This window comes from Haliaeetus albicilla, chromosome 8 (genome assembly GCF_947461875.1).
Source record: "Haliaeetus albicilla chromosome 8, bHalAlb1.1, whole genome shotgun sequence".
NCBI lineage: Eukaryota > Metazoa > Chordata > Aves > Accipitriformes > Accipitridae > Haliaeetus > Haliaeetus albicilla.
The window spans coordinates 33254034-33272798 of NC_091490.1; the positions used below are offsets into that span (position 1 = coordinate 33254034).

General features: G+C 40.0%; 1 protein-coding gene across 9 annotated transcripts in view; it reads left to right on the forward strand.

The window, feature by feature from the left end:
* Window positions 1–382: 382 nt before the first annotated feature.
* The window catches only part of RABGAP1L (RAB GTPase activating protein 1 like), a 268383-nt gene continuing 250000 nt past the window's right edge, over window positions 383–18765 (forward strand). For 2 of the 9 annotated variants that reach the window (XM_069789623.1, XM_069789631.1), the window contains exons 1-2: window positions 385–597; window positions 1098–1172. The gene's annotated coding sequence lies outside the window, so the exon portion shown is untranslated. Of the gene's footprint in view, window positions 598–861; window positions 885–1097; window positions 1173–1252; window positions 1396–9882; window positions 9906–18765 lie in introns of those variants that run through there. The other 7 variants (XM_069789624.1, XM_069789632.1, XM_069789626.1 and 4 more) reach the window with 7 other exon arrangements.

An 18765-nucleotide genomic window follows, 5' to 3' on the forward strand; every position in this document is an offset into this window, starting at 1 on the left:
GCGTCAGCCCTTCTGCGAGCTGGGTCGTTTCCGACGGGCCGCAGACAACGCTCTCCCAAGCCGGCACTCCCACCGCTGAACCCGAAGACCGACCCCCAGCCCCCTCAGGCCGGCAGCGGTCCCGGCGCAGGCGGCCGAGCTCGGGGCAGCTCGCGCCCGCAGCCGCTCGCACGCCGAGTTCCTCTCGGCCGTCAGATCCGCTCCCCCCTCATCCCAGCGGCGGCCGCCGCCTCGCCCGAGCAGACAGACGGACCGACCGACCGACCGACCGGAGGGGGGGGGGGTGGCGGCGGCGAGGAGCGGCCGGTCGCGCCCCGCGCTCCGCCCGCCCGGCCGCCCTCGGCTGCCGGCGCTCGCGCCGTGTCAGCAGGGGGAGGGGCGCGGGGCGCGCGCCCCGCGCGCGCCCCCGCCCGCTCCGCCATCCACCCGCCGCCGGAATGTGGACGGCGCTGGTCCGGCGCTGAGGCGGCTGCGCGGCCCGCCGAGCCGTGCTGGCCCAGCCTCCCCCTCCCCTGCGCAGAGAGCCGGTGGCGGAGCCGGGCGGAGGACGGGCTGGAGGCGGCGGCAAGAGCGGGGAGGAGGGCGGCGCTGCCACCGGTGAGCGCGGGGGACGGGGGCGCTGCTTCGGGCCTCCTTCGCCGGGGTGAGGGGAGGGGGTGGGGGTCTCGTGGAAGGCGGGAGCGCTCCTCCCGCTGCCTCAGGAGAGCCGGCGGGGGGGGAGGAGGGCGCCGCTCCGCCCCACCCGCCCCGTGTCACGGAGTGACAGTGCCCGGTGACCTGAGGTGGCTTCCTCCTTCGGCGGGCCCTGCCGGCGCGGCCGCCGCCTCCGGGCCGCTGCCTGCCCCGGCCCCCCTCACGGCGGTGGAGGAAGGAGGAGGCACGAGGTGCGTGGCCGTTCGGGGGATGGTGCTGCTTCTTCGTGTTTTCTGGCGTTTGTGTGGGTGCGGGGGGAGTTCCCTGTGCGCGGCTGGGCGCTGGGGTAGTGCCGCTTGGGAGGACCAGAGCTGGAGGAAAGTGGGGGATTTAAAAAATAAAGTTGTTTTCGTGGTGAGGGAAGGGAGAGGGAAGTGTTCATCACCCTTCCTCCTCCTTCTTAGGAAAAGTGAAGTCACTTCCGAAGAGCCCAAACTAGCAGAGTACTGTCCTAAATCTGTGCCGTCGACATGGATCAGGTGCATGCACGTTTTGTTTTTTTGTTGGTTTGTTGTTCGCTATCTTCTCTTTTTCCCTTTTTTAATTTTTTTTTTCCAAGCCTCCTTCCACAGTTAGGCCCTCCCTAAGTGTGATCCGGTACAAAAATCCTCATCTTTAGATAGAGTACTTCAAAACCTGCTGAAACCAGCTGAAATGGGTATGGCACTCTGAATGAAATGGACTTGGCAACTCTGCTCGTTTGTAAGTTTCTGAAGTGTGGCATGTACTTTGCTCTCTCTGTCACTCTTTCAAAGCTGTGTTGTTAAGATTGCTTGGTTTTGATAGTGTTGTAAATAAATCATAACTTACCACATTTCATAGCTGCATGCATGTATGCATCTGTTCTTTTGTGTGAAAGGGAAAAACAAAAATTTAAAGTGTCAACTCTTCTTCAAAACCAGCCACAAAAAAGAAAGAGCTTACTTAGGTAAGCATTGCTTTTCTCTTTCGCTGTCAAGCTGTAGTCTCACAACGGTGACTTTTCAAATAAAACTTTGGAGGAGGGCAACTGTCCTTTCTCTCTCCAAGGAGAGATCTTGGTGATGTTACAGGCAACGTTTTCATATGCCTTTAAATTCAGGAAAGGTACCATGGCTTTATTTGACCAGATCTCTGTGACATAGGCCAAAATCCTGAGTGCCTGTCAGACCGAAGAATGCTCCAGATCTTATGAAGATCTACTGGGAGCATAGGATTAGTTCTGCAAGATATGCCTGTGTCTAGGTTTTAAGTAGGACTGTAGCCAGTACTGTTTGTTTATATGGGTTATAGGGTATTAATGATACTAATTAAGAGGTTAGTTTGCAGTTTAAATTTGAAGGGACTATAAACATAGTTATGCACAGTAAGCCCAAATTGACTCCAGTGTTGTAAGAACTGAAGCTAAATTGGAACATTATTGGAAGTACTCTGCAGTGGTTTTTTTTAGGATGGTTACAGTGAAATGTACTGCTTGGTTAAAAATAGCATTCAGTCCTTTAAAAAGTGATTCGCAGATTAAGGTTTGGTAATGTCAGTAAGGGAAGTGCAAAAAGGGCATAATGTGGCCTTCTGTGGAAACCAAGCTCCCGGTGTGTACTCCCTAGCATTTGAAGACAATCCAAGTTGGCACTGCTCCTTCCCTCGTGTCATCAATGGGACTTCCACAGCCAGGAAGTGAGTTAAGAGAACTAATCTGGTCAAAAAGTAGTACTTTTATTTCTTTTTTTTCCCTTCCCGAGCTACTTTTTGGTTAGAACAACTTCCTGAACCAGCTCACTTGCCTGGTCATATGGACATTGTCTCAATCCAGGGGAGAAAGAAGTGTGTTGGTAGGGAGGAGGGCATAACTGCAGTCCTGATATGGTCACGTAAGTTGCGATGGGTGATGCGCTTACCTGGGTCATGGTTTTCTGGTCAGTAAGTTAATATAAGAAGGCACTACTGCTGAAAGAAGCTAACCTGTGTTTTTGATTGGCTTATGCCACTTGTGGTGAAGGTAGCAAATGACAATAAGGGTGGTAGGAGTTCTTCTTTTTCTATCAGTACTGGCTTACATTGATTATGAAGCCGTGGTGTCATTTGTCTTTTTTATTTACTTTCGGCAACATTAAAGGGACTAGTGCTTTTTAAGAGCCACCTCTATGTCTCTGTTTTTCTTCCATGTGTCCACAGAAGTACCTGTGGTTTTCTTCTACTCTCTCCTTTGCATATGCTTTCTTCTCTCTAAAATTTTTGTTGATTTATTAATTTCAAGGAATAATCTGGGCATTGTTAGATAGGGGCTTTTGTAAATTTATTCAGATCTAACTTAAAAATAATCAGTTGTATATTGTAATTACCTCTGCTATAATTGGAAGAATTTCAAACTTGACCGACCTTAGTAATTACACACCTTCTGATTTCCAGTCTAGGTTAAGTTGTCATTGGATTATACCCATTTTATGTACCCAATGGACTGATATGTCATATTGGCACTTTTGATCTTGGTATCAAAAGCAGCAGCACTCTTAAATGGACGAAAAAATGTGTCGAAGTGCAACACTGAACGTTTCTTTTGTCTTTTGACCACTAGCTATACTAATCTTTCCTGTAATAGCTCTCAGTTTCTCCCCATGAATTTTAATTTTGACCTTCTAAGTGAAAATTAAAATGCACGTTTCAAGTATTAGCACTGAGCTTCATAGAGGTGTCGTTTTAATGGAGATGTTTTCAAGTATAATTTCATAAGAGGTGTTTTTTGAAATTCATACCTTTGGCAGTTTGTTCCACCCTCAATCTTACTCTGTTATACTGGTACAGCTGTTGGAGGAGTCATTATTGTAACCCAGATTGCTGAAGGGATTCTTTCTTCCTTGACAGAGTCCTGGTTCATAAGCAAAGCCTGACATATTTGAAAAGAGTTTGAAATTGACTTATTTCACCTTTTTCCGTATTTTTAATTTAAAAAAGAAACAAAACCAATGTGTAGATTATTAGAAAATACCGCTGTGGCTTTTAAGGTGTTTACTTAATTTTGATATCAGAAATATTCCAAGAGGGGACTTTGTGAAGCTGAGAGAAAAAGTGGTTAGTTGGTTGGGTGTGACTGTTTGTAAACAGTATGTAAATAAGTAAATCGGTTTCCAAAACCTGCTTAGTTAAATAGGTTACTCTGAAAGATGAGTAAGGCCCTTGTGGAAAACCTTTACTATATTGTTTATTTGGTGGAACGTTTCTTATTCTTTGGAAAGAATAACAGGGACAAAGGTCTTTCTAATGCTTTTAAGTGGATGGAGGAAAAATTAGTTTTTGCCACAAAGTGAGATGGGTCACAGCCCTCTCCTTTCCTCTCTTGTCATCACTGAAACACAAATGAGAATATTAAAGAAGTTGTGGCTTTTTTTTAGATCAAGTAAGCTTAAAAGTGTGAAATTGCTCTGAGACTGAAGACTTATGTTCCTTAGTTATGGGGAAAGCACAGTGGTACAAAGGGAAGAAGTTCTAAGGGCAAGTAGATAAGAGATGTTTACATTTTTGTGTACCACATCGGGTGCATGCTTACTGTAGGTACAGGACAACTGAAAATTTTTAATATACGATTAGAAGTAATAAACATGATGCAAAAATAGCTGAATGAAAGTTTATGAACTAGAATCATAGGCAGATGAAATAATAAATTCATGAAAAAGAATCATTTAGGTTGGAGGGAACTTCTGGAGGTCATCTAATCCAGCTCCCTGCTTAAATTAAAGCAAGAGCAATTTAGATAAGGTTGTTCCAGCCCTTAACACCTTTCTGGGTAATCTATTTCCATGTTTGACTACCCTCATAGTGATTTCCATGCCCCCACCCTCCTTTAAGCTACTTGGAATTTACTTTCAAGCTTAAGTCTTTTGCCTCTTGTCCTATCACTGTGCACTACCCAGAAGAATCCAATTCTGTCTTTTTGGCACCCTTCCATTAGATAGTTGACAGCAATAAGGATTCCTCTGAGCTTTTTCTTTTCAAGGCTGAGCAACCCAGTTCCCTTAACACCTCATTGTTCCTCATATGCTCCTGCCATCTGGCCAGCTTGGTAGCCTCCACTGGACTTGCTCCAGTGTGTCAATGTCTGGCCGGTACTGGGGAGCCCAAAACTGGACCCAGTACTCCAAACGCAGTCTCGCAGGTGCTGAATAGAGGGGATGGATCCCTTCCCTGGACCTGCTGGCTAGACTTCTGCTAATACAACCCAGGGTGTGCTTGGCCTTCTTTGCTGTGACGGTACGTTGCCGATTCATCTTCAGCTTTTTGCCTGCTGGGATCTTCAGGTACTTTTCTGCAAAAGTCACTTTGTATCTGGTTAGCGTCCAGCCTGTCTTGTCACATGGGCTTATTCTATCGCGGACACAGGACTTGGCACTTGCCTTTGTTGAACTTCACGAGGTCTTGCCAGTGCATTTCTCCAGCCTGTCCAGGTCCCTCTGGGTAGGAATCCTGCCCTCCAGAGCAGTGACCACATTGCCCAATTTGGTGTCATTGGCAAACTTGCTGAGGGTGCACTCAGTCCCATTATGCAGGTTATCGATAAAGACATCAGATGGTGCTGGTTTCAGTGGTAATCCCTGAGGGATGCGACTGTAACCACTTGTTTTTGGACTTGGTACTGCTGATTGCTGTTCTTTCAGCCCAGCAGTCCGATGAATTTCCCAAGCACCTCATTGCTTGCTTACCCAGTGCCTGTCTCACCAGTTTGGCTGTAAGGATGCTGTGGGAGACTGTTGTTAATGGCCACCTGTATTCAATGCTCTTCCATCATCTGCTAAGCCAGTTATCTCCTTGCTGTAAGCTATTGTGTTTATCAGCCATCACTTGCCCTTGGTAAATCTATGCCAGCTATTCCTTATCACCTTCTTGTTCGTCTTGGGCATAGGAATAGCTTCCAGGAGGATTTGCTCCATAATCCCCTCATGGACTTAGGTTAGGCTGGCTGATCTGTAGTTGCCTGGATCCTCCTTCTTGCTCTTCTTGAAGTTGGGTGTGATGTTTGCCTTTTTTCCAGTCATGAGGAACCTCCCCCAATCTCATGGCCTTTCAAAAAGTGGTATAGAGTTTGGTATCTTGGTGACATTGGCCAGCTCTCTCGGGACTCTTGAATGTATCATGTCTGATCCTACGGACTTGTGTGTTTCCAATTTCCTGAAGTGCTTCCAAACTCCATCTTCCTCTTTTGGAGGTAATTCTTTACTCCAGCAGACTCTGCTACCAGGCTCAGGGGTCTGGGATGCTTGAGGGCAGACCTTACCAGTGAAGACTGGGGCAAAAGAGATATTGAGTATGTCAGCCTTTTCCATGTACTTTGTTACCAGGTCACCTGTCCCACAGAGCAGAGAGCACTTCTTCCTTAGCGTTCCTTTTGCTCCTGATGCAGAAGTTCATCCTTGTTGCCCTTCATCCCTTGTCAGTTTTAGCTCCAGCTAGATGTTGATTTTTCATAATGCCATCCTTGCATGCACAGGCTGCGTCTCTGTGTTCCTCTTGGGTAGCCTCTCTCTGCATCTGCCTTCTGTGTGCTTCTGAAGCAGAGATCAAAACTGTTTCATTTTACCCTTTTATATCTAGAAATGTGTAAAACCTTCAAAAGAAATTTTTTGAAGTCTTGGTTAATAAATGATTCTAACCTCAGCATGAAATGTTTGAATGAAGGATGTCAGTTCCTCCTAAGCAAGCGGTAAGGACTGTCAGGCCCTTGTGATAAGGGAGTAAGTCCTGCCTAAAATGTAGAGTGCAACTTGTACTGTGGTGCCAAGGAGACAAAACAATGAGAAAAATGAACCACACCTCTTCCCCCCCCCCAACTAAAATAATTAACTCCAAGTAGAAATTTACAGCTTCAGTGTACGCCCTTCCCTTTTTTGTGCATTGTAGATGAAAAGGAGATGTTGGTATTTAGCAGCAAGATGGTTGGATAAATATTTAACTTAATGCAGTCTGTACATAAGTGCTTTCAATTGGAATTAATTTTATGTTTTTCTGTTGATGCATAAATCCATTTTAGAAGTCATTGGAATAAACCAAAATTTTGGAAATGGAACGATTTTCAACGAGTAGTGGGGCAATGTGGTGGGTTGACCCTAGCTGGACGCCAGGTGCCCACCAAAGCCGCTCTATCACTCCCCTCCTCAGCTGGACAGGGGAGAGAAAATATAACGAAAGGCTCGTGGGTTGAGATAAGGACAGGGAGAGATCGTTCACCAATTACTGTCACAGGCAAAACAGACTTGACTTGGGGAAAATTAGTTTAATTTATTACCAGTCAAATCAGAGTAGGATAATGAGAAATAATACCAAATCTTCAAACATGTTGCCCCCACCCCTTCGTCCTTCCTGGGCACAGCTCCATTCCTGATTTCTCTACCTCCTCCCCGCCAGCAGCACAGGGGGACGGGGGTTGGGGTTTGGGGTCAGTTCATCACACATTGTCTCTTGCTGCTCCTTCCTCCTCAGCGGGAGGACTCCTCACTCGTCCCCTGCTCCAGTGTGGGGTCCCTCCCACGACAGACAGTCCTTCATGAACTTCTCCAAGATGAGTCCAACATGAGTCCATTGCCTGCAGTTTCTTAACTGGTATAAATTTCTGATTTCTGCTGATGTACTTTTATTGACTTAGCAGTACCAAGATAAAGCCTTGGTTATAGGCTCAGGTATGTCAGTTACTGGTCTAACTTTTCTGTCTGAATAGGTCTTTGGTATCCGTATGGACTAGAAATGTTTAGCAGGGTTGGGAGTTCTGAGTTGATTTCTAATATAGTAGAAAGGTATTTGAGTGGAGCTACATTTCTATGCAAAACAATGCTTAGTAACTACAGTAGTTAATGGTAAAATTGCAGTCTGCACATTTGCCTTTCAAATGTGATCTTTCATTTTACAGCAGGCTACTGGCACACTCTTAAATAGTGAAGCTCATTACTAGTGATGGTGGAGAACTCCCTGGCTTAATTGCTCAATCTCCCATATGATTTCTAAATAGGAAAGAAAAGGTCAAAGGGCAGAAAAAAGAAAAGCGAAAGGTATTTTTAATAACCAGTAAATTGTCAGTTAGAACAGGATTTCAGTCAGTGACTGAATCTAAGAGTGGATCTTGAAGGCCATTTGCTAAGTGGCTGAGGATAATTTCTGTGTTACTCTTGAGCTTAGAAGGGAAGTAACTTGCTTGATGTTATATAGTAAGTCAGTGACACGAGTGAGGAATGAAATGGATGTGAATGTAATTGGCAACAAAGTCCTTTCTCAGTACTTCCTATAAAACTCATGTAGTAGTAATCCTTTTAATGTAAGGAATCAGTTTTGAGTAACTTACTATTCATGACCAATGCCTGGTCTTTTCTTGCAGGCAAATACAGTTGTCAGAATGTCTCTTACATTATATATATATATATATATATTTATTCTTTCCTCACCATAACTTCTATATGGCAAGTTTGTATTGCAGGATGTGAGGGTATAAGTTTTCAGAGGACAGTTACTTAGTGGTTATGGAACAATCTTGAAGATGCATTTCTTTTCAGTGATAAGTGATTTGTAAACCTCTGTACTTTCAGGGTGCTGAGCTAATATAAGTAGCTGTACTTTCAGTTGAAGTATAGTTGACCTTTCTGATTAGATCATGTCTGTTGTATGTACCTTAAGACACACAATGAGATTTTTTTGGGGTAGGAAGCATATTGGAGATGCTGATCTGTTGCAGCTGTCCATGCATTTGATAGGCTAACCTTATTTTTTCTTATTGGAAGGAAAAAGAGTGAGAGTTAAGGCTTTGTCCAAGAATCCTATCCTAAGGATTGACTTGTAGTGTCAACTAATTGTTCAGTTAATTTTGATAATCTCTACTACTATTTAGGGAAATAGATCCTTTTATTGTAAGTTGGTTTCTATCTTAACTAGAAATGCGTCTCCGCCCACCCCCCGCAATGTTTTATTTAAAAAGTAGTTACATTGAAATATGGTGCTTTTGTATTCAGTGTGATTACTCATGTAGTGTTATGGCCTTACAGTGGTATAACAGTGGCATGTCTCCAGGTATTTTTGAATGTTTTGATTATAAATTCTATAGCAATATGCCCTTTATGAAACTTTTCCAGTGGAAAACAGTTCAAAGTAATCCAATTTAGATACAGTGACTTGGTTACTGCACTTCGCAGAGAACTAGAGTCTTGTTATCTACTATTTCAGCATAGTAAGTAAGATGGTTCAAATTTGTGCTTTTGTTGTGTATGCAGACTATTACTGTGTTTTTTCTGAAATTAGGCAAAGTGATTTTGCTGAGGTCCACCGATTTGTTCCAATACACATATTTGTGTATTATGTACACCTATTGCATACACATATTTGTATTTATAGCAAATATGTTACAATTAAAAAAAGTATGTTACTTTTTTCTCTTTGTTGTCTAACTCTTTATTCCCCTCCCAGAATTTTAACTTAGGATGAAGGCTCTGCTATGTCTTTTCAGTTCTCAGGCCTTTGCAGGCAAATCAGTGTGGAAATAAAATGCAAATAATCTTAATCTAATGCATTGTCTTTGTGTGTGTGTATTTAGATACAAAATACAAGATACAGAATTTTCATTTGGAAGTAGGTGGAGAAATTCAGTAACTGTCTAAACTTTTAAAATAAGCTTGCAAAAATAATTTGGAGCTTTTTTCTTTGTACTTAAATAAGGTACTGGTGTATTTCCCCTTATTAAGAGTTTGAATGCTGTAAACTCATACTTTTTTCACAGGAGCCTGATTTTTTTTTTTTCCCCAGATGTTACTGAGAAACAAATACTAGATTATATGATTTAGACTGAGCCATCTGAAATGCATATGGGAGAAAAAGGATTTTTTTTTTCCAATTCTGTGAATCGTTTGTTTTATTTTGTTCCACTGATGTATACTTTCATTATTTCCTGTTATTTTGAAAAGAACTCTTACAAGTAACTTCTTGGTGGCAGTGCTGCATAAGCAATAGCTGTCCCCAGTCCTAGTTGCTTGTTTTTGTCTGTATTCTATGCATTTATTGTGCTAACATAGGTGCTTGTGTAGTCAAGTGTTGAACTGGCTGAAGAAATGCTCTAATCCTCCTTTCTTTCTCTGGGGTTAGATGTCAGTCGCTTAAGCTGTCCAGTCTCTTTCAGTGTGTGACTGCCTGGATGCTTGTACAATCTTAGCAGAGAAGGTGGGAAGAATTGCAGCTTTTTTAGGCAGCTCTTCACCTCCTGCATCTTGAAGGTATTACTGAAATATCTGTAGCTTGTAAGTATAAATATTTTCAGCTTCGATTTAAGTGTTTGTGAGCATTGGAGTGCTAAACAGCAATGGAGTTGAAAAAGAACTTTTTGTGTGTGCCAGCAGTTGGTCTGGGAGTAAAACTTGAATTGGAACTCAGATCAGGTGGTGCAGCAAAGGCTAGCCCTTGGAGATATTAGTCCTTTCAGTTCATGTAGAAAGAGTTTGTGTTTGCTCATAGATGTACACTTCTATCATAAAAAGGTATTTTTATTCCTATTATACTTGATCCTAGTTGTTAATAGTTAATGATGATAATATAAACTTCCAAGAATTTGGGAACTGCTAGCTAGACTTCTTGGAGAAACTGTTCAATGATTTCGAGGAAACAAGTAAGGAGTGAAAATGACTTAAGGGCACTGTAGAAAGGTCTTTAACTGATTTTTACATTGTTCTGAATGTTATTGTTTATTGCTATAGGGATGTATAAAAACTGTGAGGGAAGAGGGGAAAGAGCTGATTAAAATGTCCAAGAAAATACTTTGTCAAGCCCCAGAAGTGTAATGTGAAGTTGGAAGTTCCTGATAGTTGTTGTGAGTGCTAATTTGCCTTTGACCCTTATAGCTTTCCTTTTCTGATTCTTCTTTTCGTTCATCATTTTGAGACATCAGAAAGTGAGACTGACTATAAAGGCGTCAGACTGAAGTGTAGTTTAGTATCTATCTAGCTTTTGATGGTAGCCGGAGAAATCAAAGGGTATAAGATGACAAATAAAAGAGATCCTTGTTCCAGCAGACTCTCCCAGTTTCCCTCCCTGACCTCTGTGATTCTCCTTTTTGTTCTTTCTGGTTGTAAGTGAACTCCTGGAATCTTACTGTGGAGTATGGCAAGAGTAGTTGCATTATTCTGTACATTTCCCACAAAATTCATGTGAGGTGCCATAATAAGGTTACATTCTTACACTGTGTAGGTATGCAGTTAGTATCTGTTTTGCTGGGGCTTCTGAACAGCTGACTCTTGATTTTGCACGGCTGGGGCTTGGGTGCTTTGTTGGGCTTGTTGAAGACTCAGCTTTGACCTGGATGTGTGGTGGAGTGCTGGTGCTCATCTAGGTTGTACTTCATATTTTGGGTTTGGATTCCTTGTATTCTAAATGGTTTACTTATTCCATAGGTTTGTCCATGGTGGTGCCAGTTTTAGCCAGTCTAACACTTTGGCTCTGAGCTTGTTTGGAGTAGTCCACCTTTGGTAGCTGCAATCTCTCAACTGTGTGTTTGTCATTTTGGTAGCTTGTACTGTGTTTAGGGACTTCATAACTTAACACTCTCCCTTAATGGAGGCCCAGGTAGTATGCTCAAAATACTGTTGTGGAAAGGGTATGCTTATGTAACTACTTAATAGAACATGACCTTTCATACTTCTTCACATTTCTCTGAATTTTTTATTTTAGATTAGTTGCCTGTAACTTCCTCCCTTTACTTCCAGAAGCAAAAATGTTTTGTGGAAGTATTTACTTTGTAAACATCGATAGTAAGCTTTCATATCTGCATTTAATGACAACCATGTATCACTTGTGTTGAAACCAATAGTAAAGCATGCTTGTATTTGGGAAGCTATCTTAAACTTTGAGAAGCAGAGACTGTGATTTAAAAAAATAAGAAAAGAAAAGAAAAAAGGTATAGCAATTGCAGATACAGCTTTTTGGCTTCTCAGGATTTTTTGTTTTACGCAAGCAGGTGAATTTATCAAATTAGAAATATGATATAACACTTAATTCAAGCTACTCTGGATAGCCTGTCTCAACAGGCAAATACTGGTTTTGTTTATGGCTGTTGGGTAATGTTAGAAAAGGTGATTGCTTTTTGCAAGATTCTTGCAGTTACACTTGGTGTTGATATGAGCAACTATATTGGATATTTTAAATACCTTTTCCCCAGCAAGAGTTTATTCTATGATTTTGTAGACTGGCCTAAATTAGCCTGAGGCTTACACCAAATATAATCAATGAGAGTCATTCAATTTAATAAACAAGGTGCATAAGATCTAGATAATGGTGATCTGGCCAAGAGGCTAAGTTATTAAAAAAAAAAAATTTTTTTGAGCTGGTTTTCTTTGAGTCCAGTGATAGTTTCATCATAAGAAGGATCTAAAAAGTCTTTTTGTCATGATGTTTTTAACATAGAATTTATTCTTTAAAGCGATTCTACTTGCCAGATTTGATTACTGGAAAAAAGCTGCAAAAACAAACCAAAAACTTTCTTTGGCATGTGCAGATTAATTTACCTATTGAAAACTTTTCTTTCTTGTAATCATTGGTTAAAGGTGGCTTTTTATGAGTGGCTTTTCTATAATACCTTGAGATGTACTTGTTAGCTGTTTCAAGGAATTTTTAAATTAAGAATGTAAAATAGTTCTCAAAAGATCATACCTGTCTTTTGATTACATGGGGTTTAATATTTTTTTTAAAGTTATTTTTCCTCCTAAAGGATTAAAGAAAAAAGTAAATTCTGATCATTATGGATGCCTGGGATGAAAAGAAGAGAAATTGTGTCTTAGAAAAAGGGCACGTGTGTCCTTTCTATTTCCCATTTTCCTTTTCAAGCAGTGTGTGGAGGAAATACTGAGCTTAAGAAATTCTTAAGCTTTCCAGGGCTTGGTATGAAAAATGTTTTGGAAGGGAACATTATGCATAGCATCTTCTGAAAATTAAGGTTGTATGCAATCTGCCAGTGTGAGATTATATATACACATACACGTGCACACACCATTCTTGGGTTAGAATTTGAAGGTAACTTCAAGTAATGCAACAGAAATGTCTGTGTGATCCGCCCCCCCTCCCCCCCCCCCCCCCGGTACTTGATCATACAGCTTTGAAGGATACTTCCTTTAGGTCAAGTAATTTTTTTGTCAGAATTATAAAATATTCTTAATAGTTTATTAACTGAATGAACAGGCTTTTGTATAGGGGTTAGCTGATTTTTTTTTTTTTCATACTACTTTTCCAAGCAGTAGTTCTTCCTTGAATTACAGAATAGATTTGGAATAATTTGATTAGTGAAGTTGATCACACAGAGGAGTCTTCTCAAAGAACACACTGTCATTAAAAAAAAAAAAAAAAAAAAAGTTCTGTTTCAGTTAAAGAAGATACGCATTATTCCTTGGTATGTGTCTTTCAAAACTTTCATATACACATCTCATACCAGTTCCTAGAAGAGTTTAGGTGCTTTCAAAAACTTTAACAGTGATCTGTGTGTTGAGGCCAAACCTTGTTTTTTTCTTTTGATCAATGACATGAGTAAATTGTTTTTATTCTTCATACTTTAAATGGAAAAAACAGAAAGTGAAGGAAAGCCTTCTTTTATTTTTTATTCTGTTGTGATTAGGGAGGATAGAGTGGTGTATTAGTACCAGGTATATCTGATTGCATACTGACCTGTTCTTACCAATGGAAGATCATTTTTCTGTTAAGGAAACAGTATTATTGTCTTTTATGAATTTCCATTCTCCTTTTTCTAAAACCTATCAAGGCCTTTGAAATTAGCAATAAAGCTGCATCACAGAATATATTTATAAAAACTTGCCCTAGGAATGTGGAATGCTGGCAGATTAGCTCTGGCATGCAGAGGACATTAAGAATTTACTGGTCAAATAAAAATCAGAATGCTAGTTGAACCACTACACTTCATCATGCATAGGACTAAGAGAGGCAATAGTTACAAAGAGGGTAATTTGGTGTGGCTTTTAATTGTCATGTACGCTTTTCTATATTTCTCAGTTTCAAGCAGTTAACTTTCAGGAGATTTCACTTTCAGTTAATCTTGGTCTTTAAAATAACTGTGATTTCTCTCTCCATCTTTTCATGTTATAGCTAAATACTTAAATTTTCAAGTGACAATTTAAGATCTTAGCTTGCATCCTAAAGGATTTTAAGTGTATAATGTATGTGGAAGTATTTATTTTTAACAAGAAGCTTGATTTTGTTTCATATTATAAAGGAAATGTTCTTCCTTATAGAGTATTGGATGCACTGTTGAAACTGTACAGTTTTGATAGAAAAGCAGTAGAAGTCTAGATGGCTATCAAATCAAAACTCAGTCCTTGTGATTTTGGAAAAATCTCTTAACTGAATAATACAAAAAAAAAGTAATTTACAATTCATGACTGCCTTTGACAACTACTAGAATGAAAGACTTCAGATTAAGAAAAATATCTAAAGAAAATGAGATTAGAAGAGAGCATGAAACATCCTCTAGTCCATCCCACAGTGCATTGCTGGACTGACTATAGTTTAACAGTTTTTGAGAAATACGTGAAATAGCAATCTCATTGTCTGTGGTTGGCAGTATAAAGGTAGTTTCTGTGGTTCAGAACAAAACATTGTGATTTCAGGTGAAATCTGCAAACCCTAATATTCCCCAAATGCATGTTGCAAATCTCAAGATAACAATTGTCATAACTTACAATGCTGGCTTAGAGGAACAACTCTGAAGGTAGTCGGGGCTAGGCAATGAATCAGGATTTCTTGTGTGTTTCACTGATGTCGGAAGTGATACTTCTTAAGGTATTTGTTTGGCAAGGAGAAAGATTGGCACTCAGGATCACTACTGCATTGTAGCATACTGCTGTTCCATATGGTCTCTTTTGCTTTACTTCATGTAATTCTTACTGGAAATAATAGCTTGTGGAGGAAACACCTGGTTGAAATATTCAATATATTTAATGGAGAGAGGTTGTTCCATTGGCTAAATTAGACCAACATTTATTTTCACTATGAAGGAATAAACCATGAAATAATCTCTTTAAAACAATGATTGTCTTATGCTACTGCTTTACTCTGGAATATAGGTCATTATATTTTTGCGTGAGTGGCTATACAGTTCAGTAAATCGGCTGGTGCTCAGTTTCAATTTGAATGCTGCCTGCAGGCATCATGTAGCAATGAAAAAATATAGGTAAACCCAAGTTTGTCAAACTCCAGCTATGAAAAATTGGATACTCTTTGTTGCTACTTTGTATTTTCCAAAGTTAAAAATTAATTGCTGGCTTGGGAACCTGAAGTGTTAGTGTTTAGTTGATGACAGGGAAAGAGTGTGAACGTGTACTAGGGTTGCGTTATTTGCATTGTTCGCTTTATCCTTGAGGCAGAATGAGCTACTGCACTTAAGCTACTTGTTTGAAATTCTGGTAGACTACTGAATAAACCTGTTTGCCAGAACTTGATGTATAAGTGTGATTTTTTTTTTTTTTTTAATTTTTTTTTTCTTCTTCCATAAGATACACATGAAGACTGGTATCTTCCAGTATCCAGAGATACACATCTCTGGAGTAGCAGAAGTTGTCTTATTTACGCTTACTTCTAGGTTGTACTTTTTGGAAGGGGATAGAGAGAAGAGAGATTTTTCTTTTACTTGGCAGAAAATAAAATGTATTTCCTTAAATTGGTTAAACATCAAGTGGATTAGCTAGCGTTGATTATAGTTGTGAACAACATAAATGAATATGTGTCAGCAACAGGTATGCACGCTAGCGTAATCTGTTCTTCAATTGATGTCTCTTATGCCACTAACTTCTGTGTATGGACAAATCTTAGGCCTGAATAATTTTTTAAATAATTGTTAAAAAGAATCCCCCCAAGCCTTACTTTTAATTCTGTTTTGTCTTGTGTAATTGGTGTGTCAAGTGTAACTTGTCCTCCATGACTCTTGTTTGCTCAAACAGCACAAATAAAAACAGGAAGTACCCAACTTGATGGGAGGCTACCTTTGTAGCTGGGAGCTTACCTGATCTGGACTGATACTTCGTCTAGAGTTCATGATGCTTCTTCCACCCGATATGTAAATTTTAGGGGTTCAGATCAGTGGGTTTGTTTTTAAATTTGCTTTGCATCTTCCTTCATGCCTTTGACTTGCAGTGATTGATGATCTCTGCTGAAGAGGAGAGATGGCGCTTCTCTGTTTGGCTGTAAATGTCAGCCACTTCCTTGCCTGAGTCATGCTCCAGTTAAGTACCAACCACATGCCTACCGTTCCTCTAGAAGTGTTCTTCACCCTGATGATCTTAAAGTTAAGATAAATAAAAATATTTTCCCCCAAGCAACTCCAAACTATGAATCTTTGTAATGTTTAAGTGGTTCAATGGCTTATGCGTAATCCAGATTCAATTCAGGAAAGCTATTTCTCTCCTTTATAATGAATGTCTCAGTGTTCATAATGTGATGTGTTTAAAAAGTGCTGGTTAGAATTTGAGATGTGCATGTAGTATGTTTTTGAAGGAGAGCAAACATTTTGTTGTTTATGTAGTCTCTTTTGATTCTGTTTTCCTTAAATTGTTATTCCTTGGCTATAAGATTGACGTGTAAAACCAGTCTGCAAAAAACCTCTGTATCTAGGCACCTGGTACAACAATTAAAAACAGTTTGCTGTCCATGAACAGACTAGTTATTTGCTGTTGCCTACGCAGTAGATGTTTGCTCTTACTGAGGAGACTGTTGCCAAAATAAGCTATGTGGTTACTTTCTAGTTGTGGAGCTTTTTTTTGTTTGGTTGTTTTTTGGTTTTTTTGGATGTTGGGTTTGTTTGTTTGTTTTGATTTGTTTGTTTTCTTTGGAAAGACTCTTGTTCTTAACATTGCTTTCCTGGAAATTAGAAGAATTTTTATAAACATATACATATATTTATTTTAAAATATAGTAGTACAGCAGTCATCTCTCTGTATTAGGTTGATTTTAATCTTGGGAAACAGTATCAGTAAGCCAAGTAAATGCTTGCTTGTTTGTTTTTTTTTTTTCCCTTATGTGCTTTACATTGTCTTTCACTGCCAGAGATAAGACACTGGGAAACAATTTATGGGTAATAAAACAATAGTTAGTATGAACATAGAGACTTAGCTTCCTATATAAAGATTACTCAAAGAGAAGTTGAGATTAAGGATAAAACTGTAGTGCTGTTGTTGTCAGTGAGATTTAAACAAATTGATTTTATGACACCTAGGGTTTTCTTCTGCATATGTGTCCGCTCAATAGAGAAAAGAGTTTTGGGGAAGGTGGTTAGCTATACTGTGTCAATGTACAATATAATAAGAAATTTTACAACGTTGTTTAGTCTTTCAGTGAAAAGGTGTCAAAAAGGTAAAGCTTCATGTATTTGAAGCATTTGTTAGCTTTCTGGGGAAGGTATGCCTCTCATTAATGTTAGCAAGCACGTAGGGGTGAGAGCTGTATGCCTCATTAAAGTTAGCAAGCTCATGGAATGAGAGCTATGGTAACATGTAGTTCTGACACATTTCTTGAAAGTAAAATGCTGTGGTGGAAACAGTTCTGTGTTTGTGCGTGTATAACTGCCAGTGTCTGTCCAGTTTCCAGTTCCCTAAGCAACAAGTTAGAATGTAACCACATCACTTCAGTAAACTAGAAATCTGAGATGCGTAGCATCTGTGATTTCAAGTACAGTTAGCTTAATGCTGTTTTGCTGTCATGCATTGTATTGTGTAGCTCAAAAAAAGGGAATAAACCATGCTTTTCAGTGTACATTTGTACGGCAGACATCTGTTAGCAGAAGGTGAATCTCTGCATAGCTGTACTGGACCTTCCTCTTCAGAAAGGTCTCAGAGATTCTCTTGAGGAACCTTAGTTCTGAAAATAGGTAGAACTTATTTACCAGTATCTTATTTGGGGTTTGAAATAATCAGAAAAACTATAGGGCTTTGAAAGCCTATCTTTAATACAGGACTCGATTTTGTTTGCCTGATAAAAGAAATATGAATTAGCCTGCTCTTGATTGCCTTCTTTAAGAAGGCAAGAAGCTTCCTTTTAAAAAATGTTTTTTGTTGCTTACTGAAAATAGATAGATCAACATTTGTATTGCTTGTTTGTTGTCTTTTCATAGCTCTACATTTTATAAATTTTTTTGGTGGTGGTGGTTATAATGCTGAAATAAAATGAAAAAAAAAAATTTATTTTTTTTTCCAAACCAACAGTGAACTTGAGCAATAACTTTGAAATGCACACAAGCTGGAAGTAAATCCAAAAATGTCTGGTAACTGCTTCAGAAGACTGGTTCATGTAAAAATTGGAATTTACTTTTAGGGACCAGTTTGATGAGGACATTTTTGAATCTAAGCAGGTCTGCAAAGCAGCTCCCTTCTGGAAAGTCAGTGACTCTACCTTTGATTCTTTTTCTGCTGTGATAGTGACTGTGTTGCCAGCAGTGCCCTGTCCTGAGCTACTCTGCCCAGCAATCGCGTGGACATACATCACTACCTAGGTATTTTTGTTTCAGTTCATGATGTGTTTTAGCAACTCTGGATATAATACGAAATACATGGAAGAGTTAGGGAGGGAAGGAATTAGGAGCATTTCCGTCCTGTGTCCCTTACTCTGATTCAGTGCTGAATCCACCTGGGTCTTCCAGGATTGCTTTCTTCTCCTGCTCTTCAGCCACTTAGGCTACTTTATAAAGGGAGCTGCAGTGAACCTGGGATGCCTTTTTGGAATGAAGCGGGGAAGCTGCTGGGTTTGGGCCTCCTAAAGCTTAGTACTCTACATATGTTTAGTAAGTTCTGGTCTCTGGCCCCAAAACACCTATATTCCAAGTATTATGGCTTAGTTAGCTTTTATCCAGGACTTTGTATAAGCAAAACACTGGGAACTGAAGTACAGCAGAGAGATTAAGTGACTTGACCAAAACTACACAATAAAGTTTACAGAGAAAAGCAATAGCTTTTCTTCAGTCATTGTGGTATCCCTATAGCTTAAAATATTTTTCAGTGCAAGATCCGCGCCCCACCCCCCCTTTTAAAACTAGGTAAGTCTGATTAATTTACTTTTTATCTCCAAAATCCTTTGGTCTGAGAATCTCTTTGTCAG